Raw genomic sequence first — 11,347 nt, forward strand, 5'->3', positions numbered from 1 at the left:
TCCCTGGGTTACTCGGGAGCAGGCAACACTCCCCTGTGTCCCTGGGCGCCTGATGTTCCTGACAGCAAATTAGATGCTGGGTATCCTAGTGGTGACATTGGGTAGGTGGGAATCCTCTATCCACCCCTCTGCTGCAGTCCCTTTACTCCCAAAGGAATTTAAAATTGGCGGTGCCTCCATCTGGCTGGTTCCTATACACACTCAATGGTGTGCCTTGGGAACCTACAGGAATAAACCCATTCTAATAATAATAATTATAATTAATAATAATCTGTGGCATGAGTGTAACTCAGAAATACCAATTATCAATATACAGCCCATCCACTTAGATTAGAGTTAACACACCTTTACTTCCTTTACTTAACAACTTATGTAAAGAAACAGGGTATAACCGACTAAGATTAAATGTCACTATTAATTTAAATCCACAGGGGGCAGTTAAATACAATCAATTAACAAATACAGCATATAGTGGGGTGGATAAAAATAAATTATTTTAAAATTTAAAAAAAAATGGATTTTTTTTTAAATTTAAATCAGATTTCTTGATAAGTTTTTTCCTCAAAGAGCATTTTATCTAAAGATAGTTTTTAATTAAGATACATTATAGCTCAAAGATATCTCATCATGGAATAGGAATGTACTCCAGGGACATCTCCATAAAGCTCTCCTGGATGTACTCCCAAAGCCTTATCAAAAGATTTCTGGGGAGGGCAGCCTTATTCTGTCCACCATGGTAGGACACTTTACCACTCCAGGTCAGTAGCATGTACTCGGGAATCATTGTAGAACAAAGCATTGCAGTGTATGTTTGCTGGCATTCAAACAACATCCTTTCTTTATCTCTCCCTGTTATCCTCAGGAGAGTGATATCATTCATGGTCACCTGGTTGAAATAGGGTGCTTTTCTTAACGGGACATTCAGAGGTGCCCGTTCCTGCTGGGCTGTTTGCTTGTGGCTGAACAGAAATGTTCCCCACCGTTAGCCATGGGGAGGGGGGAGGGTTGAGGGGGTAGCCACGCAGTGGGGGGAGGCAAAATGCGACCTTGTAACCAAAGCACATGTGCTATGTATGTAATGTTAACAGCAAGGTTTACCCTGAAAGAGTGTAGCCACTGTTTTATAAAATGTCTTTTTAAATACCACTGTCCCTTTCTTTTCCTCCACCAGCTACACGTGTTTCAATGATCACAGGATCTTCTCCTTCCCAGAGAATAGTGAAGATTAGAAAGAAAAAAAAACGCACTCGTGATGAAATGTTCTCTGAGCTCATGCTGTCCTCCCACACTGACAGAGCACAGATGAATGCATGGAGGCAGACAACGTCAGAGTGCAGGAAAGCACAAAATGACCGGGAGGAGAGGTGGCAGACTGAAGCGAATAAGTGGCGGGCTGAAGACAGGGCTGAAGCTCAAATGTGGCAGCATGATGAGAAGAGGCAGGATTCAATGCTGAGGCTGCTGGAGGATCAAACCAATATGCTCCAGCATATGGTTGAGCTGCAGGAAAGGCAGCAGGAGCACAGACCGCCACTACAGCCCCTGTGTAACCAACCACCCTCCTCCCCAAGTTCCATAGCCTCCACACCCAGACGCCCAAGAATGCAGTGGGGGGGCCTCCGGCCACCCAGCCACTCCACCACAGAGGATTGCTCAAAAAACAGAAGGCTGGCATTCAATAAATTTTAAAGTTGTAAAATTTCAAAGTGCTGTGTGGCATTTTCCTTCCCTCCTCCACCCCTCCTGGGCTACCTTGGTAGTCATCCTCCTATTTGTGTGATGAATGAATAAAGAATGCATGAATGTGAAGCAACAATGACTTTATTGCTTCTGGAAGCAGTGATCAAAGGGAGGTGGGGACGGTGGTTAGCTTACAGGGAAGTAGAGTGAACCAAGGGGCGGGGGGTTTCATCAAGGAGAAACAAACAGAACTTTCACACCATAGCCTGGGCAGTCATGAAACTGGTTTTCAAAGCTTCTGATGCGTACCGCGCCCTCCTGTGCTCTTCTAACAGCCCTGGTGTCTGGCTGCATGTAACCAGCAGCCAGGCAATTTGCCTCAACCTCCCACCCCGCCATAAACGTCTCCCCCTTACTCTCACAGATATTGTGGAGCACACAGCAAGCAGTAATAACAGTGGGAATATTGGTTTAGCTGAGCTCTAACCGAGTCAGTAAACTGCGCCAGCGGGCTTTTAAATGTCCAAATGCACATTGTTCCACCATTCTGCACTTGCTCAGCCTGTAGTTGAACAGCTCCTGACTACTGTCCAGGCTGCCTGTGTACGGCTTCATGAGCCATGGCATTAAGGGGTAGGCTGGATCCCCAAGGATAACGATAGGCATTTCAACATCCCCAACAGTTACTTTCTGGTCTGGGAATAAAGTCCCTTCCTGCAGCTTTTGAAGCAGACCAGAGTTCCTGAGGATGCAAGCGTCGTGTACCTTTCCCAGCCATCCCACGTTGATGTTGGTGAAATATCCCTTGTGATCCACCAGTGCTTGCAGCACTATTGAAAAGTACCCCTTGCGGTTTATGTTCTCGCTGGCTTGGTGCTCCGGTGCCAAGATAGGGATATGGGTTCCGTCTATGGCCCCACCACAGTTAGGGAATCCCATTGCAGCAAAGCCATCCACTATGACCTTCACATTTCCCAGGGTCACTACCCTGATATCAGCAGATCTTTGATTGAATGGGCTACTTGCATCACAGCAGCCCCCACAGTAGATTTGCCCACTCCAAATTGATTCCCGACTGACCGGTAGCTGTCTGTCATTACAAGCTTCTACAGGTCTATCCTCACTCGCTTCTCAACTGTGAGGGCTGCTCTCATCTTGGTATTCATGAGCTTCAGGGCAGGGGAAAGTAAGTCACAAAGTTCCATTAAAGTGCCCTTATGCACACAAAAGTTTCGCAGCCACTGGGAATCGTCCCAGACCTGCAACACTATGCGGTCCCACCAGTCTGTGCTTGTTTCCCAAGCCCAGAATCGGCATTCCACTGCATGAACCTGCCCCATTAGCACCATGATGGCAGGACCTATGCTTTCAGAGAAATCTGTGTCCATGTCCTGATCACTCATGTGACCGCGCTGACATCACCTCCTTGCCCGGTATCGCTCTGCCAGGTTCTGGTGCTGCATATACCGCTGGATAATGAGTGTGGTGTTTAATGTGCTCCTAATTGCCAAAGTGAGCTGAGCGGCCTCCATGCTTGCCTTGGTATGGCGTCCGCACAGAAAAAAGGTGCAGAACGATTGTCTGCCGTTGCTCTGACGGAGGGAGGAGTGACTGACGACATGACTTACAGGGAATTAAAATCAACAAAGGGGGTGGCTTTACATCAATGAGTATTTCAGGCAGGACTTCATAGAGGGTTCCAATAAGAAATGGTGCACCTAAGTAATTGTTCTTATTGGAACAAGCAGGTTTGTCTGGCCCATGATTGATACATGGCTAGATTTACCTCTCTGTACCTTCTCTGTGAGTGACTGCAGTGTGACCTAGAGAAATGAGTCCCCTAGAGAGGGGAGGGAGAAAAGCAAATGAGTACAAAACAAATCTGGTCTATTTCTTGTTTTGATCCACTCCATCTATCTTTTACATCTTTGGCTGGCAGCAGATGGTGCAGAAGGACTGCATGCCATCCACATCTCATGGCTGCTTGTCAGAAGATGGTACAATAGGACTGCTAGCAATCCGTATCACCTGCCTGCTCACCATAAGATGGTTCAATGGGACTGACTGCAGGACTAAAGAGAATGACCTGGTCAAGTCATTTCTAATGTAGTCCCTGCACCCATGTCTGCCCAGGCGCTCCTGGCCGATGTGGCCAGGAGCACCTCGGACATGACGATGACGGCTACCAGTCCTATTGTACCGTCTGCTGCCACAAGGCAAGGGGTTGCTGCTGCTGTGTAGCAATGCAGTACCATGTCTGCCAGCACCCAGGAGACATACGGTGACGGTTACCTGAGCGGGCTCCATGCTTGCCGTGGTATGGCATCTGCACAGGTAACTCAAGAAAAAAGGTGCGAAACGATTGTCTGCTGTTGCTTTCATGGAGGGAGGGAGGGAACGGGGGCCTGACGATATGTACCTAGAACCACCAGTGACAATGTTTTAGCCCCATCAGGCAGAATTCCAATGGGCGGCGGAGACTGTGGGATAGCTACCCACAGTGCAACACTCTGGAAGTCAACGCTTGCCTCGGTACCGTGGAAGCACTCCGCCGAGTTAATGCACTTAATGCACTTAGAGCATTTTCTGTGGGGACACACACACTCAAATATATAAAAACAATTTCTAAAAACCCGACTTCTATAAATTTGACCTAATTTCGTAGTGTAGACATACTCGTACAATGCACATTCGGACTCTAACTGTTTTTAAAATTGCTGTGTCTCTTCAGCATCCAGGGTAGGGTTTGTGGTGTTAATTTAGGGTCATTTGGACAAAAGATTCCTGAGATACAGTACCTGGAATAAAAGCCATGCTGGTCAATTTTTACCATTCTTGTAATTTTTTTAATGCATATCTGTGGCTCTAGCTTTAGCACTGGTCTGCCCCAGAATGATATTACCCACTGGGGCTGGACTCAGCTAGTATCTGGCAACCAATTCCATGGCAGGAAAGTAATATCTTAAAAGGTATTAGACGTTCTTTTTGGATTTCTAAATTAGCATGTGTCAGGGACATGTGCCAGAAAAAGTGATTTCTCCATGCACAGCCGGGCTGCTGCGTCTCAAGCCTGAGGTGCTGTGTCTAACAACTAGGTAGGGCAGGTCAATTCCTGTCATCCTCACTGGTTGGCTCAGGGAAACAAGGTGTCATCTTTGAACGTGAGCTCCACCCACGGACTATGAATTCAAATCCTGCCTCAGTAGGTTTCAGGTATGTCTGGAGTTCCCATTGTACTTCTGGCTGCAGCTTCTTTGGAAATTTTTTCCAGAGCAGAAGATTTTTTTTTAACATTTCATTAGTCAAAGTCCTCCATAGTGCACATACCATATATAGGGAGATTGTTTTGAACACTGATATACCACAACAGGGGCAGGGATATTCTTTGTGGTGGAAATGTTAGTTGTTCCCAAGATATGCCCTCCTCCAAAATAATGATAATAATAAATTAGTAAGTTGTTTTCAAAGGTTCCAGATTTGTTTTTTTTTCTCTTCAGAGCTAGGGAAATATAGTGAGTCTGACTTTCATAACATTTATATCACTGGCCCACTACTGAGCTCAGCTACTCAACAGCATCAAGAAGCAGTTTAGAAATATTTTGAAAGTTAGCGTACAGAACATGAGCACATATACTGCTGGGTGAGTTACCTTCTTAGGAATAGATCGACCAGTGTGTTCACTTGGTGGTTCAGAGGATAAGGTCCTACCAGTTGTGTTCAAGGACCATCCGTTCAAAATGATTTGTTATGCGATTAGCATGCTAGGCACAACAGCACTCAGCCTATCATAGAATCATAGAATCATAGAATATCAGGGTTGGAAGGGACCCCAGAAGGTCATCTAGTCCAACCCCCTGCTCAAAGCAGGACCAATTCCCAGTTAAATCATCCCAGCCAGGGCTTTGTCAAGCCTGACCTTAAAAACCTCTAAGGAAGGAGATTCTACCACCTCCCTAGGTAACGCATTCCAGTGTTTCACCACCCTCTTAGTGAAAAAGTTTTTCCTAATATCCAATCTAAACCTCCCCCACTGCAACTTGCCTATCTTTGACTCAGTGTCTGGGGCTACAATGGGGAACCTTCTGGAAATGTGAGTGACTTGTGAGTTCAAGTCCCCACAATTGTACCTCCATTAGATCTACCCAACTGCTTGGATCCCACCCTGAGATGACTCAGTGGGCAGTTCTGTGTCCAGCATGAAGCCCAGCATAGGGGCATTAGGAGGAATTTGTTACCAGACTGAAAATGACTCCAGGAGAATGAGCTCAAGAGTCCTGGTCAGGGCACGTTCTGTTCCAGGTGTGGGTTGCTGGACCCCTACTGGGCTGCACTAGATATGATGCACAAGATCTGTGGTCCAAAGGTGAACCTCTGGAAACCAGGAAATGCAGAGTTAAAGTATTGTCCCCCAGACCACACTGCAAATAACCTTAGTTCTCCCTGCTTTGAGTGATGCCTGTCAGAGATGAAAGGACTGTGTAGTTCTGCTGGGCTCTAAGACTATGGAAAGGGGTGTTAGGGATGAAACACTTGGATATCCCTGTGACGGTGCACCCCATCAGGCTCTATGGAAATATGCTTATGAATGTATACATATGACATAACTGGAATATGTTTTATGCTAGGGAACAAAGGTAAGCAGCAGGATACGGACCCTGGACTTCAGGAAAGCAGACTTCGACTCCCTCAGGGAACGGATGGCCAGGATCCCCTGGGGGACTAACTTGAAGGGGAAAGGAGTCCAGGAGAGCTGGCTGTATTTCAAGGAATCCCTGTTGAGGTTACAGGGACAAACCATCCCGATGAGTCGAAAGAATAGTAAATATGGCAGGCGACCAACTTGGCTTAATGGTGAAATCCTAGCGGATCTTAAACATAAAAAAGAAGCTTACAAGAAGTGGAAGGTTGGACATATGACCAGGGAAGAGTATAAAAATATTGCTCGGGCATGTAGGAATGTTATCAGGAGGGCCAAATCGCACCTGGAGCTGCAGCTAGCCAGAGATGTCAAGAGTAACAAGAAGGGTTTCTTCAGGTATGTTGGCAACAAGAAGAAAGCCAAGGAATGTGTGGGCCCCTTACTGAATGAGGGAGGCAACCTAGTGACAGAGGATGTGGAAAAAGCTAATGTACTCAATGCTTTTTTTGCCTCTGTTTTCACTAACAAGGTCAGCTCCCAGACTGCTGCGCTGGGCATCACAAAATGCGGAAGAGATGGCCAGCCCTCTGTGGAGATAGAGGCGGTTAGGGACTATTTAGAAAAGCTGGACGTGCACAAGTCCATGGGGCCGGACGAGTTGCATCCGAGAGTGCTGAAGGAATTGGCGGCTGTGATTGCAGAGCCACTGGCCATTATCTTTGAAAACTCGTGGCGAACCGGGGAAGTCCCGGATGACTGGAAAAAGGCTAATGTAGTGCCAATCTTTAAAAAAGGGAAGAAGGAAGATCCTGGGAACTACAGGCCAGTCAGCCTCACCTCAGTCCCTGGAAAAATCATGGAGCAGGTCCTCAAAGAATCAATCCTGAAGCACTTGCATGAGAGGAAAGTGATCAGGAACAGCCAGCATGGATTCACCAAGGGAAGGTCATGCCTGACTAATCTAATCGCCTTTTATGATGAGATTACTGGTTCTGTGGATGAAGGGAAAGCAGTGGATGTATTGTTTCTTGACTTTAGCAAAGCTTTTGACACGGTCTCCCATAGTATTCTTGTCAGCAAGTTAAGGAAGTATGGGCTGGATGAATGCACTATAAGGTGGGTAGAAAGCTGGCTAAATTGTCGGGCTCAACGGGTAGTGATCAATGGCTCCATGTCTAGTTGGCAGCCGGTATCAAGTGGAGTGCCCCAGGGGTCGGTCCTGGGGCCGGTTTTATTCAATATCTTCATAAATGATCTGGAGGATGGTGTGGATTGCACTCTCAGCAAATTTGCGGATGATACTAAACTGGGAGGAGTGGTAGATACGCTGGAGGGGAGGGATAGGATACAGAAGGACCTAGACAAATTGGAGGATTGGGCCAAAAGGAATCTGATGAGGTTCAATAAGGATAAGTGCAGGGTCCTGCACTTAGGACGGAAGAACCCAATGCACAGCTACAGACTAGGGACCGAATGGCTAGGCAGCAGTTCTGCAGAAAAGGACCTAGGGGTGACAGTGGACGAGAAGCTGGATATGAGTCAGCAGTGTGCCCTTGTTGCCAAGAAGGCCAATGGCATTTTGGGATGTATAAGTAGGGGCATAGCGAGCAGATCGAGGGACGTGATCGTTCCCCTCTATTCGACATTGGTGAGGCCTCATCTGGAGTACTGTGTCCAGTTTTGGGCCCCACACTTCAAGAAGGATGTGGATAAATTGGAGAGAGTCCAGCGAAGGGCAACAAAAATGATTAGGGGACTGGAACACATGACTTATGAGGAGAGGCTGAGGGAGCTGGGATTGTTTAGCCTGCAGAAGAGAAGAATGAGGGGGGATTTGATAGCTGCTTTCAACTACCTGAAAGGGGGTTCCAAAGAGGATGGCTCTAGACTGTTCTCAATGGTAGCAGATGACAGAACGAGGAGTAATGGTCTCAAGTTGCAGTGGGGGAGGTTTAGATTGGATATTAGGAAAAACTTTTTCACTAAGAGGGTGGTGAAACACTGGAATGCGTTACCTAGGGAGGTGGTAGAATCTCCTTCCTTAGAGGTTTTTAAGGTCAGGCTTGACAAAGCCCTGGCTGGGATGATTTAACTGGGAATTGGTCCTGCTTTGAGCAGGGGGTTGGACTAGATGACCTTCTGGGGTCCCTTCCAACCCTGATATTCTATGATTCTATGATTCTAACATATCTCTGTAAAGGTTATGATCTACTGAATCTATTCCTCCTATTTATATGCATGTATAATTTTTGTGTCCAAAGTTATGAATATTGGCTGTGTACTTGCTTGATTTCTAAGTAGCCTTAGTGAAGCATTTGGTCAGCTTCTTGAGAAAGGAATGTGCAAATTAAGTGCCCAATCAAGAAACACTTAATGAACAATGGATCTTGGAAGACTCCAATCCACATAAGAAGCCTTCCTGGACACATTCAAGATAGCATCTGGGCAACGGCTGCTGCTTATAAAAATTAAGTCATGCATGGACATGTGACTTGCCCACGCGACTCCAAATCTCCATTTTGTAGCTGGATTCTACACAGGGGGAAAGAGAGAGGGAGGGGTGTCCACCCACAAGAGAAAGTCTATTTAAACCCCTGGGAGACCCCTCCATTTGGTCTTCAGCTGGCTCAGGAGATAGCCTCTCCATCCCCAAGGATACCTGAAAGAAACTGAACAAAGGATAGTAACTACAGGGGGTGTGAGTGATTGCTGGACCCAGACTAGAAGGAGACTAGTCTGTAAAAGGAAGCCTTCTGGAACACCTCTGAGGATGAGGTTTTATCTGAATTCAGTTTTCTTACTGTATTAGACATAGACTTGTGTGTTCTATTTTATTTTGCTTGGTAATTCACTTTGTTCTGTCTGCTATTACTTGGAACCACTTAAATCCTAGTTTCTGTATTTAATAAAATCACTTTTTTCTTATTAATTAACCCAGAGTATGTATTAATACCGGGGGGGGGGAGGAACAGCTGCACATATCTCTCTATCAGTGTTATAGAGGGTGAACAGTTTATGAGTTTACCCTGTATAAGCTTTATATAAGGTAAAACGGATTTATTTGGTTTGGACGCCGTTGGGAGATGGGCATCTGAGTGTTAAAGACAGGAACACTTCCTAAGCTGCTTCCAGTTAAACCTACAGCTGTTAGGGGACATGGCTCAGACCTGGGTCTGGGTTTGCAGCAGGCTAGCGGATCTGGCTCATACCAGGTAGGGCACTGAAGTCCCAAGCTGCTAGGGCAGGAAAGCAGGGCAGAAGGAGTCTTGGCACATCAGCTGGCAAACCCAAGGGGGTTTCTGTGATCCAACCCGTCAAAATCCCCCTATCTTCTTGACATACCTCGTGGAATATCAGCCTCTAGGGGTGACAGCATTAGTTTTTCTGGCATCCCTGAAATTGTGCATACACTTTTAAAGCTCTCATGCATTCTCTGATTTTAGAGCTTGGAGGCACTAGTGTGATCATCTGTCTCACCTCCTGCATATCACAGCTCAGGAGAAAAGGGATCCCTGCTTCTTCTAGCTGCATCTGCACCTCTCTGCAGCTGATGGTGTGAGCTCTGGCAACCTGCTGCCACTAATTCCTTAGTTAACACAGCTCCACCTAGCAAGGGGCAGTGAGAGTGCAGGAGAAGGAGTGACAGAATAGATTGTGATGGGTATAGGACTGGTCAAAAATGCCCTGTCACAACTGTTATTCAGCTGCTATTTGGTTTTCAACTAAACAAAATTGTCATGAAAACTGTCTTGTTTCCTCTAAAAGTTTTGGTTTTTCATCAAAAAACTGAACACCTCAAAATTGAAAATTTTGAAAACTGAAATATTTCAGTTCAGAAATGGTGCTGTGGTCTCATGGGAGTTGTAGTTCAGTTTCCTCATGTCCCCATTCTCCTCCACAGGCCATGCTCCCCAGCTGGACTACATCGTCCAGGATACACTATGGCCAAGGATTCTACCAAAAAGGGAAGCCACAATGCATCATAGGAGATGCAGTCCAACCAAGGAGCCCAGACTGTTGAGGAGAAAGTGAGCATAAGTCATCCAAACTACAACTCCCATGAGGCACCACAGCTGCATTGCCAAACTGAACTATTCTGGGTTTTGGTCAATTTTTTTAAATTAAAAAAATCAACATTTTCCATGTTAGGAAAACATTTTTGGACCAACACTAGATGGATACAACAGAACAAACAGTGGCACATTTTATTAGGGATGAGACAGGACAGGTTCAGTATGGTCCCACTGGCTATTGCCAACTCCAGGGGGACAGAGTTAAGAGTATGTGGAGATGGTGGGATGTAGGTGACATCATGGGTGGTGGGTATCATAGCCGTGGGGAGACTGTGCCTCTCCGAAGAGCCTGGCATGGTCCTGCCCATGCTCTGCCCCCAGGCTCCCTCCTGCCTGCTTCTAGTTTCCTTCCCACTCTTCCGTGGCCCAGAGGCTGGGGTGGGCAGGCTGGGGCCAGTGCTTGTAAGGCCCGTGGCTGGGGATGCTGGGGCCATAACGTGTCACCTGCCCAACGCTCTGGGGTTGGGAGCACTGGGGCCAAGCCGCTCGCCCAGTGCTCCGAGGCTGGAGGCCGTGGGGGGGGGGTGCTCTGGGCTCGGGGAGATGGGGGCGCGGAAAGGGATGGGGAGGGACAGGGCCTCAGGCAGAGGAGAAGGAACCAGGGACTAGCCTTCCCCAACAGTTTGTTCACCCACCACCCATGGGTGACACTAGTATTTCCTGATTTTCAAGGTTGACTTTTCTTCACCGTTCACTTTCTAGAAGGGCATGCTGGGAAAGGGCTGGGGAACCTGAACTCTGCTTTAATGAAGTCTGTTGCAGTGAATAGCAGAGTTACAGATGCAAGATTCATTTCAGTCAATTGAGGGACGTAAGAGTTGATTGATCACTCCAGTGTACACAAAGCCTAAATTCACTTTGCCTGTAATGTTTAATAATTGTCTTTTTACTTCTCTCCCCCTTAATCCACTGCTTTGCAAGTGGTATCATCTGCATCCTTCACCATCCCCATTCT

This window comes from Lepidochelys olivacea, assembly GCF_965140295.1.
Source record: "Lepidochelys olivacea isolate rLepOli2 genome assembly, chromosome: 2".
In the NCBI taxonomy this organism is placed as follows: Eukaryota; Metazoa; Chordata; order Testudines; family Cheloniidae; genus Lepidochelys; species Lepidochelys olivacea.